The 14239-nt window shown below is 34.5% G+C and overlaps 1 pseudogene; it reads left to right on the forward strand.

Annotated features, from left to right (window-relative positions):
* The first annotated feature begins 327 nt into the window (after positions 1-327).
* Positions 328-10339, forward strand: LOC145035880 (uncharacterized; annotated as a pseudogene).
* The last annotated feature ends 3900 nt before the right edge of the window (positions 10340-14239 follow it).

Below are 14239 nucleotides of genomic sequence, written 5' to 3' on the forward strand. Positions count from 1 at the left end.
AAACCCTATGTACTCACTAGTTTTTCCAACCTGACCCACTCAGTTTACTTGTATCACAGGTGACGAGGTGAAGTTACATTACACTGAGAGATTAAGGAGATATAGATCACTAATGTAAATGAATGTAAGTTCTGTTTATGCTTATGTTTCTATGTTGAAGATGACATCTCAAATGTTTTAAAATGAATAAAAATACATTTCTTTCGAAATGCTTTGATAATGAAATTATCATGTTTTTCTAGGGACATATTCCGCAACGTTTTTATTAAAAGAGATACTTTGATTTTTATAAAGCATAAACAAAATCGGTCTTTTCTGTCCGTGAAAATGGGGATGTCACATCTAATCTCTTTGAAAATGTATCATAATGCAAACTCATCATATGGTTCCGGTTCATCGAATGTGAATGAGTATAATGAATGGGAAGCACGAGTTGTTCAACAAAACCGACAATTTGATGTTATCATGAGTGAGTTACACATAGGCATGCCAAAGATGAGTGTAAGATATCATCCTAGAGCCAGAAGGAGGTATTGTGATCGGGAACATGAGCAGGGTGAGGCACGTGTTGGATAAGGTGTCTAAGTCCGTAACTATATTTGGTATAACTTGACCCGACCCGACATGGTCCATTTGGGTTGCACTTCACCTAAAAATTTGTATGGATATAATTTTAAGAATAAGAGGTTTATGATCTATTAATATATTATAAGTTATAAAATATTAATATGAAATTATATTATTTAATTAGTGTTGATCAAGAATTAATTTTGGATTTAATATAATGATCAAAAGAGGCTAATTAAATATGGGGTCTTACATATATATATATATATATATATATATATATATATATGTATATGTGTGTGTGTGTGTGTGTGGAATGGGCTAAGATTTATTTAAGATGGGATAAGAGTATATGGAAGTCCATGGATAGTCCATGGATCTTTTAACCCATGGATCCTAGGTAAATGAAGAGTCATGGGTTATAGGGTTTAATCCTAATCCTCCATAGTATATAAAGAGGTCCTTGGTTCTAGAATTGGCACTAAGGTGTGTGAGAAATAAAGGTCTGCCGATTCTAGAAAGCATCATATTCTCTCAAGTATTTCCAAGTTGTTTTGGGTGATTTGTGACACCACTTGAGGTATCCACACTATTAGTGCTAGGTTCTAAAACTCCAAGCAATAAACCACAAAAGAAAGGTATGTTATTCTACTTAAAGTTTTATATTACAAGTACCCCATAACATGCTAGTTAGGTTGTAAATCGTGGAAATCAAATTTGCATGTATTTTAGAGAAAACATAGATCCAAGGTTTCTAGGGTTACATGTACACCATAGGAGTGTTAGTATGCTCAAAACCTAATAGCACGTTTGATGAAAGACTACTTTGTTGACAACCCAACGTATGGTGAAGAAAAATTCCATGGTAGATTTCGATTGCGAAAACCACTATTTCTCTGCATAGTGGAAGTGTGTTACAGCTAATGACCGATATTTTCAACAAAGTCGCGATGCCACAGGCAGACAAGGTTTTTCACCAATACAGAAATGTACTACAGCTATGAGGGTGTTGGCATATGGGGCATCAACAGATGCACTTGATGAATATTTGAGAATGAGTGAGCCTGTGATAAGGGATGCTCTTGTAAAGTTTGTGGAAGGTGTCATTTCATGTTTTCGTGAAGAGTACCTTAGAAGTCCCAATAGAGATGATTTGGCATGACTGGTCCATGTTGGAGAAGAACGTGTATTTCCAGGTATGGTAGGCAGTATTAACTACATGCAATGGGAATGGAAAAACTGCCCCACCGCTTGGGTTAGACAATATGCAGGTGAAGCGGTAAGAAAACAATAATTTTGGAAGCTGTTGCATCGTATGACTTATGGATATGGCATGCATTCTTCGAAACACCAGGTTCGTGCAATGACATTAACGTCCTCCAAAGAACTCCTCTTTTTGATGATGTCTTGGCAGGTCGAGCACCAAATGTGAGTTACACTGTGAATGATCGAGAAAATAATATGGCTTATTATCTCATTGATGGCATATATCCTGTTGGATTAATGTCTAACTCCATAACTATAATTGGTAAGACTTGACCCGACCCGACATGGTCCATTTGGGTTGCATACCATCATGCACTTGGATAGACTAAATGAGAGAAATAAAACACTTATGGTTATTAATATATTATAAGTTCTAGTATATTAATAATAAGAATAATGAGATTATTTAATTAGTATTGATCAAGAATTAATCTAGCATTAATTGAGTGTTCAAAAGAAGACTAATTAAATATGTGGGTTGATTGTGTAAATCATCCATACTTGTATAGTGGGATAATGCTCCATGGATTATCTAGTTGGGCCAAAACCCATATGATGCTCCATGGATGCTCCATGGTGTATTTGAACCCATGGATCCAAGGAAATGGAAAGTCATGACAATTAGGGTTTACCCTAATTGTATAACTATATAAGCATCTTATTCTTGAGGAAAATCGGCCACTAGTGAGAGTAAGAAAGGGCTAGCCGATTTTCATGAAGTGTAGAATTCTCTCTAAGTTATTCTAAGTGTTTTGATGATTGTGAACCATTTGAGGTGTCACACTTGGGGCACTAGGCACTCAAGCTTCATGAAGACAAGCACCATCAAAGAGGTATGTATTCTATCTTGTTATATTGATAGTTTTGTATGCTAGTTTAGGATAATACCTTGGATATTCATATTTGCATGTATAATAGAGAAAACATAGATCCAAGGTATTTAGGGTTGCATGTACACTTAGGAGTGTTAGAATGCTCATAACCCAACAGTGGTATCAGAGACTAGGCTTGTTTTCTTGTTATACCTGCAATAAAAGCTGAAAAATCAAAATTGGTGCTGTCAGCCCAGCAGACTCGCCGAGTCCATGAAGGGACTCAACGAGTCCAAGGCAAAATGCATCCAACTCGCCGAGTTATGTTCATGCACTCGACGAGTTGGACCCCATACAGCATATTTTCGAGGTTTTTGGCTAGAAATGGACTAGGAACATTACCCTAAGTTGTTTTTGAACTTATAAACTTGTTTTTTTTAATGTGGTAATGTTCATGCTAATCCATTTTCAAAGATAATTGTCAATAGATTCATGTTTTGTATTAGTTTAAAGGTTAGACTAATTACATGAAAAAGTTTGATTTGAATTATCTTGTTCTTATGAGTTGCTTAGATTAATAGAAAAGTTAATTGAAATAGTTGTTTTCAATCCATTTTAATCTAAGAGTTGAGTATAAAATGTGTTTGTGTAACTTGTCCTCAAGTTACATGAAGAGTCACATTAAAGACTCATAAAACTCATAAAATTGGCGAAGGTTACAAAAAATGAAGAGTCTAGTTCTAATTAATTGGAGTTATGACTCCATAATTTGTCCTCAAGTTATGGAGGACCAAGAGTCTCTTCATTAAATAAATAATAAAAATAAAAATAATGTAACCTTAATTAATTCCATAAGTTATAAAATAAAGAAAAGTTAATTCTTTATTAGTTTAAAGTCTTCCATAATTTGTCATCAAGTTATGGAACTTGAAGAGTTTTTGGATTAAAACTACTTTAAATACATAAGTTATCGAATTAATTAGTTTTGAATAGTTTCAAAACTTGCCCTCAAGTTTTGGAATTTGTAAAGTTTTCACTTATGAATACTTTAATTCCAAGTTAGCCCTTAGAATTTTAAAAGTTAAAATTCAACCCTTATACTTTATAATATTATAAGTTAATAATATATATATATATATATATATATATATATATATATATATATATGTATAAGAGTAAAGTCAGTCTTACCGCTAATACGCCTCATTCACGAAGCCGGTCTATAAGGTGGGTATAAGGTTGTTGCCTATAAAATGGCAACTTAATGGGTGTCCACTCTCACCCACCGCTTGCTTGACTGGTGGAGGGTCGTTAGCCGAACGGGTTTGACATGACTATAATTCTCCCTTCATTAAAAGTATTAATGATAAATACTAAGTAACTAAACTCTTAATAATACCCAATCTTAGTTACTTAGGAAAATGTGAATAAGGTGCTAATCCATGAAATTACACTTTACACTTTGTCTAAGTCGTTAGTGGAGCGTGTGTGGTTAACCGGCACACTAACTTGGACTTAACAAGGTAGGTAAAGGGTGACTTAATATTTATCATAGTATCGATGGAGCGTGTGTGGTTAACCGGCACATCGATTGAGGGGTAATTTATTAAGGGTACCAAGTAATTTGCATGGTTACTTCACACCTTGTTTTGTGATCCTCGGCATCCCAGTCACAAAACCTGAAGGGCACACTCGAGATTGAAACATGCCATTGAACAGTTCAATGAATCTCAAAAAGATCTAGGAGTTTCAAATCCAATTAAAACCTAATAACACATTTCATTTATCTTGGTGGAAATTGGTGAATCGTCATTCACCTACCTTCAAATATTTTATAGCTTGGATTACGGCATACCTCTTCTAAGTTATAAAAATAGTTTGTTGGGTCCTAGCCTTAATATTTCATATTGGGTGTCATATTAAGGACTTTAAGATCAACTATCTTGAATATCTCCCAAAACATGTCTGGTTTAGACATTTATGATCTTCCCAAATCTCTTGAAACAAGCCTTCCTAAATGAAGATGATGTTCCAATGGAAACCATACTTCTTTCACCTCCTCCAATTATTCTCCCTACCCCACAAGTTCTTGAAAAGTATAAGGTCACTCAAGCCCTGTTGGCAAGGCAAGGTCTAGGTGTGATCACATCTTGGAGATGTAGTCACATATTGACAAGCCGGGAGAGTTGGGTGTCAAAGTCTTGAGAAAGTTGGTGGTTCAATCACTTTCTAAGTCACGTAGTGAGTTCCTTTGGGACACCTATGAAATAGACTATGACAAGACCCTTAATGATCTTAGCTATTTGCTAAGATCAACTTCCTGAAACTTTATGGACATTGACAATGGTGACACTGGAAATACATAAAAAGCATTCTCTTCCCAAGGAAAGGGATTGACCATAGTCTACTAGGTTGACCAAATGGTAAAGAGAAAAAGGTTAAGTCTGTAATAGTCCCGTGTACCATTATCAAAGGGTCAATATGTTTAATTTGCCAAAGAAATGGTCATTAGTTGCGAAGCTGCCAAACTTACCTAAGGATGTTAAAGTCAATAAGTTTGACTCTACTTCAGGTAAAGTCCACTATCTAACTCTGTTAAGTTTCTATTCTGAGATTCTTGATGCATGATGTGACTGGGTCACATGGTGATGTTTTAAGAATCAAAGAAAAGTGAAGAAACTTAAAGAAAGAATATGCTGAATCTGATCGCGTAGATGGATTTCTAACGCGTAGTTTGAAGATCGGATTCTTGAGCTACTTCTTAGGAGTTATGAGATATTGCTTAGGAATAGATAACAACAAGTTTTCATATGGATTGTAAGGATAAGTTTTTCCGCATAGTTTTAAAATAAAAGAAAATTTTTGATTTTATTTATTTTAAAATATCCTTACAATGGCATTTGAGGAAAAATTGTTGCTTATATGATTCCATTAATAGCAAGAGTGGAAATATGAAATTGATTCTTTCATTTGTGGTAATGTCTAAATTTACCAAATAAAGAAAGATTCTCATCATCCAAAGTCCCAATTGGACCGGGACTTGGAATCATGCAAGTTGTATAGCATGATGAATGAGAACTTTCAAGTATTGGAAAACTTAAGACTACTTACTTGTTCACATGGATGTGTGAGCCAAGTAATGGACTAAGGGATCGAGTACACATTCTTGTGCACTGGTCAAGTCCACCACAAAAGATATAAGGCTATTCGTCATAGTTTACTAAAGCTCAGTAAATATGATTATACTTACAAGCTTAAGTGTAACTCTGAGACATTGGAAAGAGGTTCCAACGTATGGCAGAGCGAATAAGAAGAATCAAATTAGGCAGAAGGATAAAAGTTTCTCAAATCTGAAAAGATGGGAGAGTACTTTAGTATCAGTTTTGTGATCATCTTAATGATTAAGAAACCATATCAAAATTTGTTCTCTAAGGAAGTCTTAGTGCATTCTTATGACTAAGAAGAAGGGATCTTGAATTGTTGAAATGGTTAAATCAAGAAGATGAGTCATACTTCGTTCCAATACAAGTCTTAGAGTCATACTCCAAGATTGTAATTTGAGTGACATGTCTTAAAGAAGGTTTAAAACACTTGACAAATGTAAGAGTAAAAGTTTCCTACCCTTGTACATTTGAAATTGGTAAGTTGTGATGTTTTGGATAAAACAAAGACCAACTAAGGCCAATTGTGTGAAGTCTTTGTCTTGATTAGAATCTGCACTATCTCTTGGATGTTTGACAAGGGAGTCTTATAGGTCAAGAGGACAGTGGGAGTCTTAGAGGTCTTGAAAGTCTCAAGAACTAATCAAGAATGAAACCTGAAGTTCCTCACTAGCACATAACTTAAGGTTTATAACCTATCGTGTTGACATATTCTGCGCCCATTCCAGTTAAAGTTGGCTTTGCATATGAGTTCTTAGAGTTCTCAATGTGTTGCACAACAACTTGGAAGCAATGGCAGGCCCTTGAGCTGCCAGGTGGCAAGAAGTTAAGATTGAGTTCAGTCCATATGAGTTCGGATTTGTCATTATCCTTGTCTTGTGAATATGGTTTTGACAATTTACATGGATAAGAACACATACACCATTAAATCTAAGTGTCATAAGGTTTCTCTTCGATTCATGAAAATGATGGTGAGGAAACACTTTCACTAAGTAGGTTTTAGTTAGATAGCAATTGTGATATTTGCATTCTCAAAGTCGTTAGTGGAGCGTGTGTGGTTTACCGGCACACTAACCTGGACTTGTGAGAAGTGGCAAAAAGGTCTAACCATTATGATTACGGTATCCCTCTTCATAATTGTTTAGACACACATGTGAGCTATCTAAGAGAGGTGTATGATATTGATAAAGTCTTATCAAGGAAATCTAGTATCAGAAATCTGAACTTTGGTAAGAAAGTCAATAAAGTATTGATTTCTAGAAGTCCAGCTGATTTCTGAGTACATGTCAAAGCTAGTGGGAGCATAAGTGTTATGCTAATAATCATCATGTTAGTGGGAGCATGATAATTATGATAAAGATTGCAAGTTAGCAATGTTAATTATAGAAAACAAAAGGTTTTAATTGGGAAAAAGTTGTTTTGCTATAATTAAGGGAGAGGAAATTATACTTCCTCTCAAATCTATAAGCTTAGATCGTGAGGTTTTAATTATTTAGTCAAGGATATATATGAATTTCATGTTAGAATGGCTCAACATAAGGAAATTCTGTATATGGGTCCATTATTTGCGTTCTTAAATTCGATTATGATTACGGCATCCCTTTTCATAATCTGAATTATGAGAACTTGGCAAGTAGAAATGGAAATGTTATAGCAAAAGACTGGTTTAGTCTTTATGTGAGACATCATGAATCGTGTCCCATATGCTTTGGATATAGGATCGATTACATGTGCTATATTCATCCTTTCTCCTTTATTTGCGTTCTTAAATTCGATTATGATTACGACATCCCTTTTCATAATCTGAATTATGAGAACTTGGCAAATAGAAATGGAAATGTTATAGCAAAAGACTGGTTTAGTCTTTATGTGAGACATCATATATCGTGTCCCATATGCTTCGGATATAGGATTGATTATAAGTGATATATTCATCCTTTCTAAAATTTTCCAAATGCCTGGGGCATTAAGAAGGGAAAAGGTTTAGAACTGGATATGACTAAAAGGATTAAACAATTGTCGAGGACAATCTAAGGTTTACCAAAGATTGGTTGCTCAAGGACAGTTGGAAGTGTAGTGATAATTCTGGAAGGACCATATTGACATAATCTGTAAGGAGGCAACTCTTGTTCAGAAGTGATAGTCAAAATGGAATCTAGAAATGTTTCAAAGTTAGAATTTTTTTCCAATCTGTTTCAGATTAGGAAACTTAATGCAAGAAGGATGTTTCTAAGGAGCTAATCTCCTTTGGAATACTCTGTAATGATTGTTGCCAAATCTTTCTGACTTTGTGCATAATCATTACAAGAGGATCAATGCATATAAGTTTAGAATCTAACAGATTTCAGTAAATGACATGAATTTGGAATTCTTGCATTTGCAGTAAGGATTTGGGAGTGTGAAAAGAGAATCATTGAAGTTATGTTCAATTGATCTAGTTCACAAACTAAAGATCATAGACAAACATAGTATGCATACTTGGTGTATGGCATGACTAGTGTTTAGAAAAACATAGTGTACATGCTTGGAGCATGGGACAACTATTGTTTTAAATTCAAGAATAACGTTGATAGCTGAAATAGTATACAATGAATAATGTGTAATCATATGGTGATAAATAAAAGATGTTATATTTATATTCATAAGTTCTGAGACCATATTGGATTCAATTATTATTGTGTTGCACTTTGCATGTTTTGACTTCCCGAATAAACTAGGTTATTCTTCCGGAATGACTAAGTTATTCAAACCATCCACAGTCGGTCATATGTTGGAAGTAGATATGAATTAAGACTGTCATGAGTTGGCTTGTAGAGGTCTAAGGTGTTGGACAAATGGCTACAACACTCATGAGTGCTCATAAGTTCTGAGTATTGGATTCAACCCACGCTCATTGGAATCACTTCATGGATTTTATCACGAGTGATCATGAGACGATAATATCTTATATTCTTCAAACCTAGAGATATGAGTTGTTACTATGAGTTGGTTGTACATTGATTGCACGAAACTGCATTTGGTAACTCGGTGCTATAAAACGTGCCTTTGTGTATGATTCAACAAGTAGTAGAACAAGCCATATGAGTCGAAGTTTATCCATTCCTTTTACCTTCGGGATAAAAGCGATATCTGTGGGCCCCTCGATGATTTGATGATGACAAATGGAAGTGCTCGGCCGGGCCAGGACTAATTTGATTTGTTCAATTAGTCAGTCGTCATAAATCGAAAATCGGGAAACAACTAATGGATAGAGAGAATGATTATAATCCATGTCTCAATCCATATGATATCTAGAATGGAGGAATATATGATCCCTTATCTAATGGACAAGTCATTGACAAGATCAGAGTTCATCTACAAGGTCAGAGTTCGACAGAAGCTTTTGAGAGCTACGATTGCTAGTTGGTTCCTGAAGTCATACGCAATAATAGTTTTAGACTTATCTAAGTGGGAGACTGTTGGATTAATGTCTAAGTCCATAACTATAATTGGTAAGACTTGACCCGACCCGGCATGGTCCATTTGGGTTGCATACCATCATGCACTTGGATAGACTAAATGAGAGAAATAAAACACTTATGGTTATTAATATATTATAAGTTCTAGTATATTAATAATACGAATAATGAGATTATTTAATTAGTATTGATCAAGAATTAATCTAGCATTAATTGAGTGATCAAAAGAAGACTAATTAAATATGTGGGTTGATTGTGTAAATCATCCATACTTGTATAGTGGGCTAATGCTCCATGGATTATCTAGTTGGGCCAAAACCCATATGATGCTCCATGGATGCTCCATGGTGTATTTGAACCCATGGATCCAAGGAAATGGAAATTCATGACAATTAGGGTTTACCCTAATTGTATAACTATATAAGCATCTTATTCTTGAGGAAAATCGGCCACTAGTGAGAGTAAGAAAGGGCTAGCCGATTTTCATGAAGTGTAGAATTCTCTCTAAGTTATTCTAAGTGTTTTGATGATTGTGAACCATTTGAGGTGTCACACTTGGGGCACTAGGCACTCAAGCTTCATGAAGACAAGCACCATCAAAGAGGTATGTATTCTATCTTGTTATATTGATAGTTTTGTATGCTAGTTTAGGATAATACCTTGGATATTCATATTTGCATGTATAATAGAGAAAACATAGATCCAAGGTATTTAGGGTTGCATGTACACTTAGGAGTGTTAGAATGCTCATAACCCAACATATCCTTCATGGGCTGCCTTTGTCAAGTCAATAAGTTCTCCACAACTTCGAAAATACAAGTTGTTCACTGAACATCAAGAGGCGGCTACAAAAGATGTTGAACGAGCATTTGGAGTTTTACAAGCTCATTTTTCTTTTCTTCATCGCCCTTGTCTTTTGTGGGACAAAGATATGATGGGGAAAATTATGATTGCATGTATCATTATTCATAATATTATAGGTAAGGATGAACGACACACATACCTTCATTATTATGATCCATCAGAATTTATAACTACAGAAGGCGAAGAATCTTTTGAATACTCTACTCAATGAATTGAAGATCTATCCCGTTATATGACCAACAGGGCATAAATTCGCAATAGAGAAGCTCATAATGCTCTAAAAAACGATTTGATTGAGCATATATGGAAAAAATTCAGCACTAAAGAATAATTTAGTCGTTGGCATCTTCTGTATTTGTAACTTATTTTATCTATTTTATTAAGTATGTTTTATAAATATAAAATATTTTTTTTCTATTTTTATTTAATTTTACGTTTAAAATAAATAATTTATTTGTTTCAAAATAAAATATTTATTTATAATATTTCTAGTAGTTTTTAGTAAAAGAAAAATTAAATTAAGTTATATTTTTTAAATAAAAATGGGTTTGGATTTGGTTGTTAATGGGTGTAAAAAATTAGATTCGATTGGGTTGTATAGGTGGAAGAGAGACAAATTGGTTTTTTATTAGAAAAGTTGGGTAATCTAACCATATTGAAGTGGAACCATCTGCAATAAAGCGATCTTTAGATGCATTCCCAATGATAGATTATATCCCCAAGACCAATAGTCTCCACAAAAATATAGCAATCGAGTGGCAAACACTTTAGCTTTACATTGACCAAAAAATACAATGATCATACAAATTTAAGATTACAATAGACCCACATATTTAAAATATACATACATTAACTTTTCTTGGCCCACCCTTCGTATTGTATAATCACTTTATATATGTCATGTCTTATTGGATCAAAGAGAGGCATGACACCTATAAATTGACATGGTCATCAAGGCACTACTATAAAACAGAGCAATAGCGACAAAATTTTAGCAACAGAAAAAATCCATCAGAAAAGAGACGGATTTCCGACAAACAAATTATTAGGATATTAGCGACGTTTTACACAGTTTAACAACAAAATAAAATTGGTCAGTAATCCATTACAATATACCAACGTAAATCAATAATTTTGAAATTATGTCAGGAAATCTATTAGTGGAATTCAATTTTCTTTTTTTTTAATATTTAGGGCAATTTGGTAAATATGCGACTCGAACTAAAAATAGAACGTGCTGCCCTATTTTCACTTCCCCTCTTCTCTTTCAGGCTCACGTGATACTCGTATTCCTCCCACTCATCTCCGACCTTCAACCATTCGAAAACTGCATCCACCAACAGCGTCACCTCCTCCATCACCGTTGGCATCAAAACCCTCCGGCTCCTCCAAGTCTTTGACACCATACCTGCTCCCTCCCACTACCGATCTGACTTGCAACCAAACGCCTCTTAACCAAGTAAAATTGCACCCATTTATCTCTCTGCAAATGACGACCAACATCGCCTCAGACTTGTCGCCGCTACCACCGTCGAAGTTGCTGCTGTAGCGGGTGGACCTTACCATTTGACGCTATTTCATCTTTTTTTTTCTCTCCAAGTTTTGGTAAAAAAAAACCCTAACTTATTTTTTTTATTACATCAATTGAGTTTTAGGTTTATATTTTTTCTTAATTGGATTATCATGTCTCCAATTAGAATTAGATAACCTATACATTCAGAATTTGTTGATAAATACTCTTCTACTCTTCATAAAACCAAGATTCATATAGGATATAGATCTAGAAAGGGAAAGTAGGACCATGTGACTTGTATAGATACGATTCTTGATATTGTCATTATTATACACATTTTTAGGCAATATTTATTTACATTTTTATTAATATTTTGGTTATTTGCATAGAATTATGATACTTACAATGATAAATTGTAATGTGCAGCCAAAGTAACGCATTTTCGAAGTAAGGGACCAGAATTGACAATATTTGGAACTTTGGAGGATTGAAGAAAGGAAGAACGGAAAAATCAGCAAAAGACGTAGTTACGACGTAAATAATTCATGATTCACGACGTGAGTGGAAATAACTAGAAGATATGCATGCGGGTGAAAGAGTCCTTGCCGAACACGTTTATCCCATATTCACGACGTGAATCCTTATGGTTCACGACGTGAACTCGGGAAATCAGAAAACTATAAATTCCCTTGCCCATTACGACTTGGGAGTTTTTTTTGGCTGATTGGAAGGTTACCTGAAGACGATTTTGAGTAGAAAAAGAGTTCTGGAAAAGGATTTCAACATCAAAAGGAGTAAAGGTTCATAATTAGTTAATTAGTTTGATAGTGATGAACATATTTGATAATTTGATTTGTTTTTGCTTACTTGTTACTATGAGTAGCTGAATCCAGCAGCTCTTGTCTAGCTAGATGAAGCTTTTGAATTATGTTTTAGCTCAATGACTATTGAATTTGATTAGTCGGTAAATTGATTGTGTTTGATTATCATTACCTAGCATGTTATTTTAGTTTCTTAGCTGCTTAAATTCATGTTCTGTGTAGCTTAGTAACCATTAAATTACATGAACTTGAGACATGGTGATTTAGTGAACATTGAATTGCTAGAGCTAGGATCGACCAAAATCATAGATAAGTGATAAAGTAACTAATTTAGTTGTGTTAGAGGACATAATTTATGACTATAATTGTGTTTGCTAGATAAATCTTACATAGCTCACCTGTAATTAATAACTAATTATGTGTTCTGCTTTTGTGTGACCATACAAGGTATTCCATGAATTGGTAAAAATATTAGTAAATTTGGACTTGAATTGCTAATTACAGAATAACTTGTGACCAACTTTGATAATCCATAATTATTAGTTAAACATAAATAAAGAAGTGGATTCAAACTAGACAGGATTGTTTTTAATTAATTGATTGTATTTTGTGATTTAAGTTCGTCTGGTCTAGCAAAATCAGATAAAACCCTTTCTTGCTCGAAAACTAGGTTAATTTAATATTAGATAAATTAATTAGTTAAAACCGTTCCATAAGATCAACACCCGACTTACCTAACTATTCTATAATTCGATTAGGTACACTGCCTAGGTGCATTTTAGTTAGTTGAGTTAGTTAGGTTATAAATATTAAAATTAGTGGTACTTCTGTGTACATCAAGTTTTTGGCGTCGTTGCCGGGGAACGACTTAGTTAATTATTAGTTTGTTTGCTTTAAATTAATCGATCATTTTTGTAGGGTAAAACCTGCAAGAAGTTATTTTTCTGTTTCATTTTTTTCTGCATTACAGGACGCATGACGTGAGCCTTATAGCTCACGACGTGAGAACTGAAGTTCTTAGTTTTATTTATTTTATTTTGTCTTTCTTAGTTCAGTTTTACGTTTTTATTTTGTTTTATTTCAGGAGTTCATGGCCAAAGGCTCTAAGACACCTTTGGTGCCACCACTTGAAGATCCTGAGTCTGCAATTCACAAAAAGAAGGATAAGAACGTGAAAGAAGATCAAACACCAAAGAAGACACATTTACAAGAATTCAAGTCAGTGGTCTCAAAGAAGTCGGGAAAGAAAACGGGGGAGTCAAGTTCATCTTCGAAGAGCAAGAGCAAGCTTGAAAACTTAGATCAAATACCCATCCAAACCGAGTCTCAATACGATACCGAGCCTGAATTTGAATTACATACAAGTAAACCCGAGAATGAGCCAAGGAACGAGATAGCGAACATTGAAGAAATGTCCATGGGAGATAACAGAAAGAGAATCTGAGATGATGTTGGTCTAGGCTTAGTACAACCTACCATTCCTGCCACTGTCACATTCGAGCTGAAATGACATATCCTTTCTGCACTAAAGGATATCCCATTCTATAGAAAAGGTCATGAGGATGCGTTCAAGCACTTAGATGAAGTGAATGATATTGCTGATTACTATAATTTCCTGAATGTTAACAGAGATATTATCTTGCTAAGGATGCTTCCCGTTACCTTAAAAGGAGCTGCAAAGGATTGGTTAAAAGCACTTCCACCTATTACAATCACTACTTTGGCTCAAATGCGTGAGCAGTTTCTAGACCAATTCTGTCCACCATCCAAGATAGCT

Source organism: Lactuca saligna, chromosome 3 (genome assembly GCF_052625555.1).
Source record: "Lactuca saligna cultivar CGN05327 chromosome 3, ASM5262555v1, whole genome shotgun sequence".
NCBI lineage: Eukaryota > Viridiplantae > Streptophyta > Magnoliopsida > Asterales > Asteraceae > Lactuca > Lactuca saligna.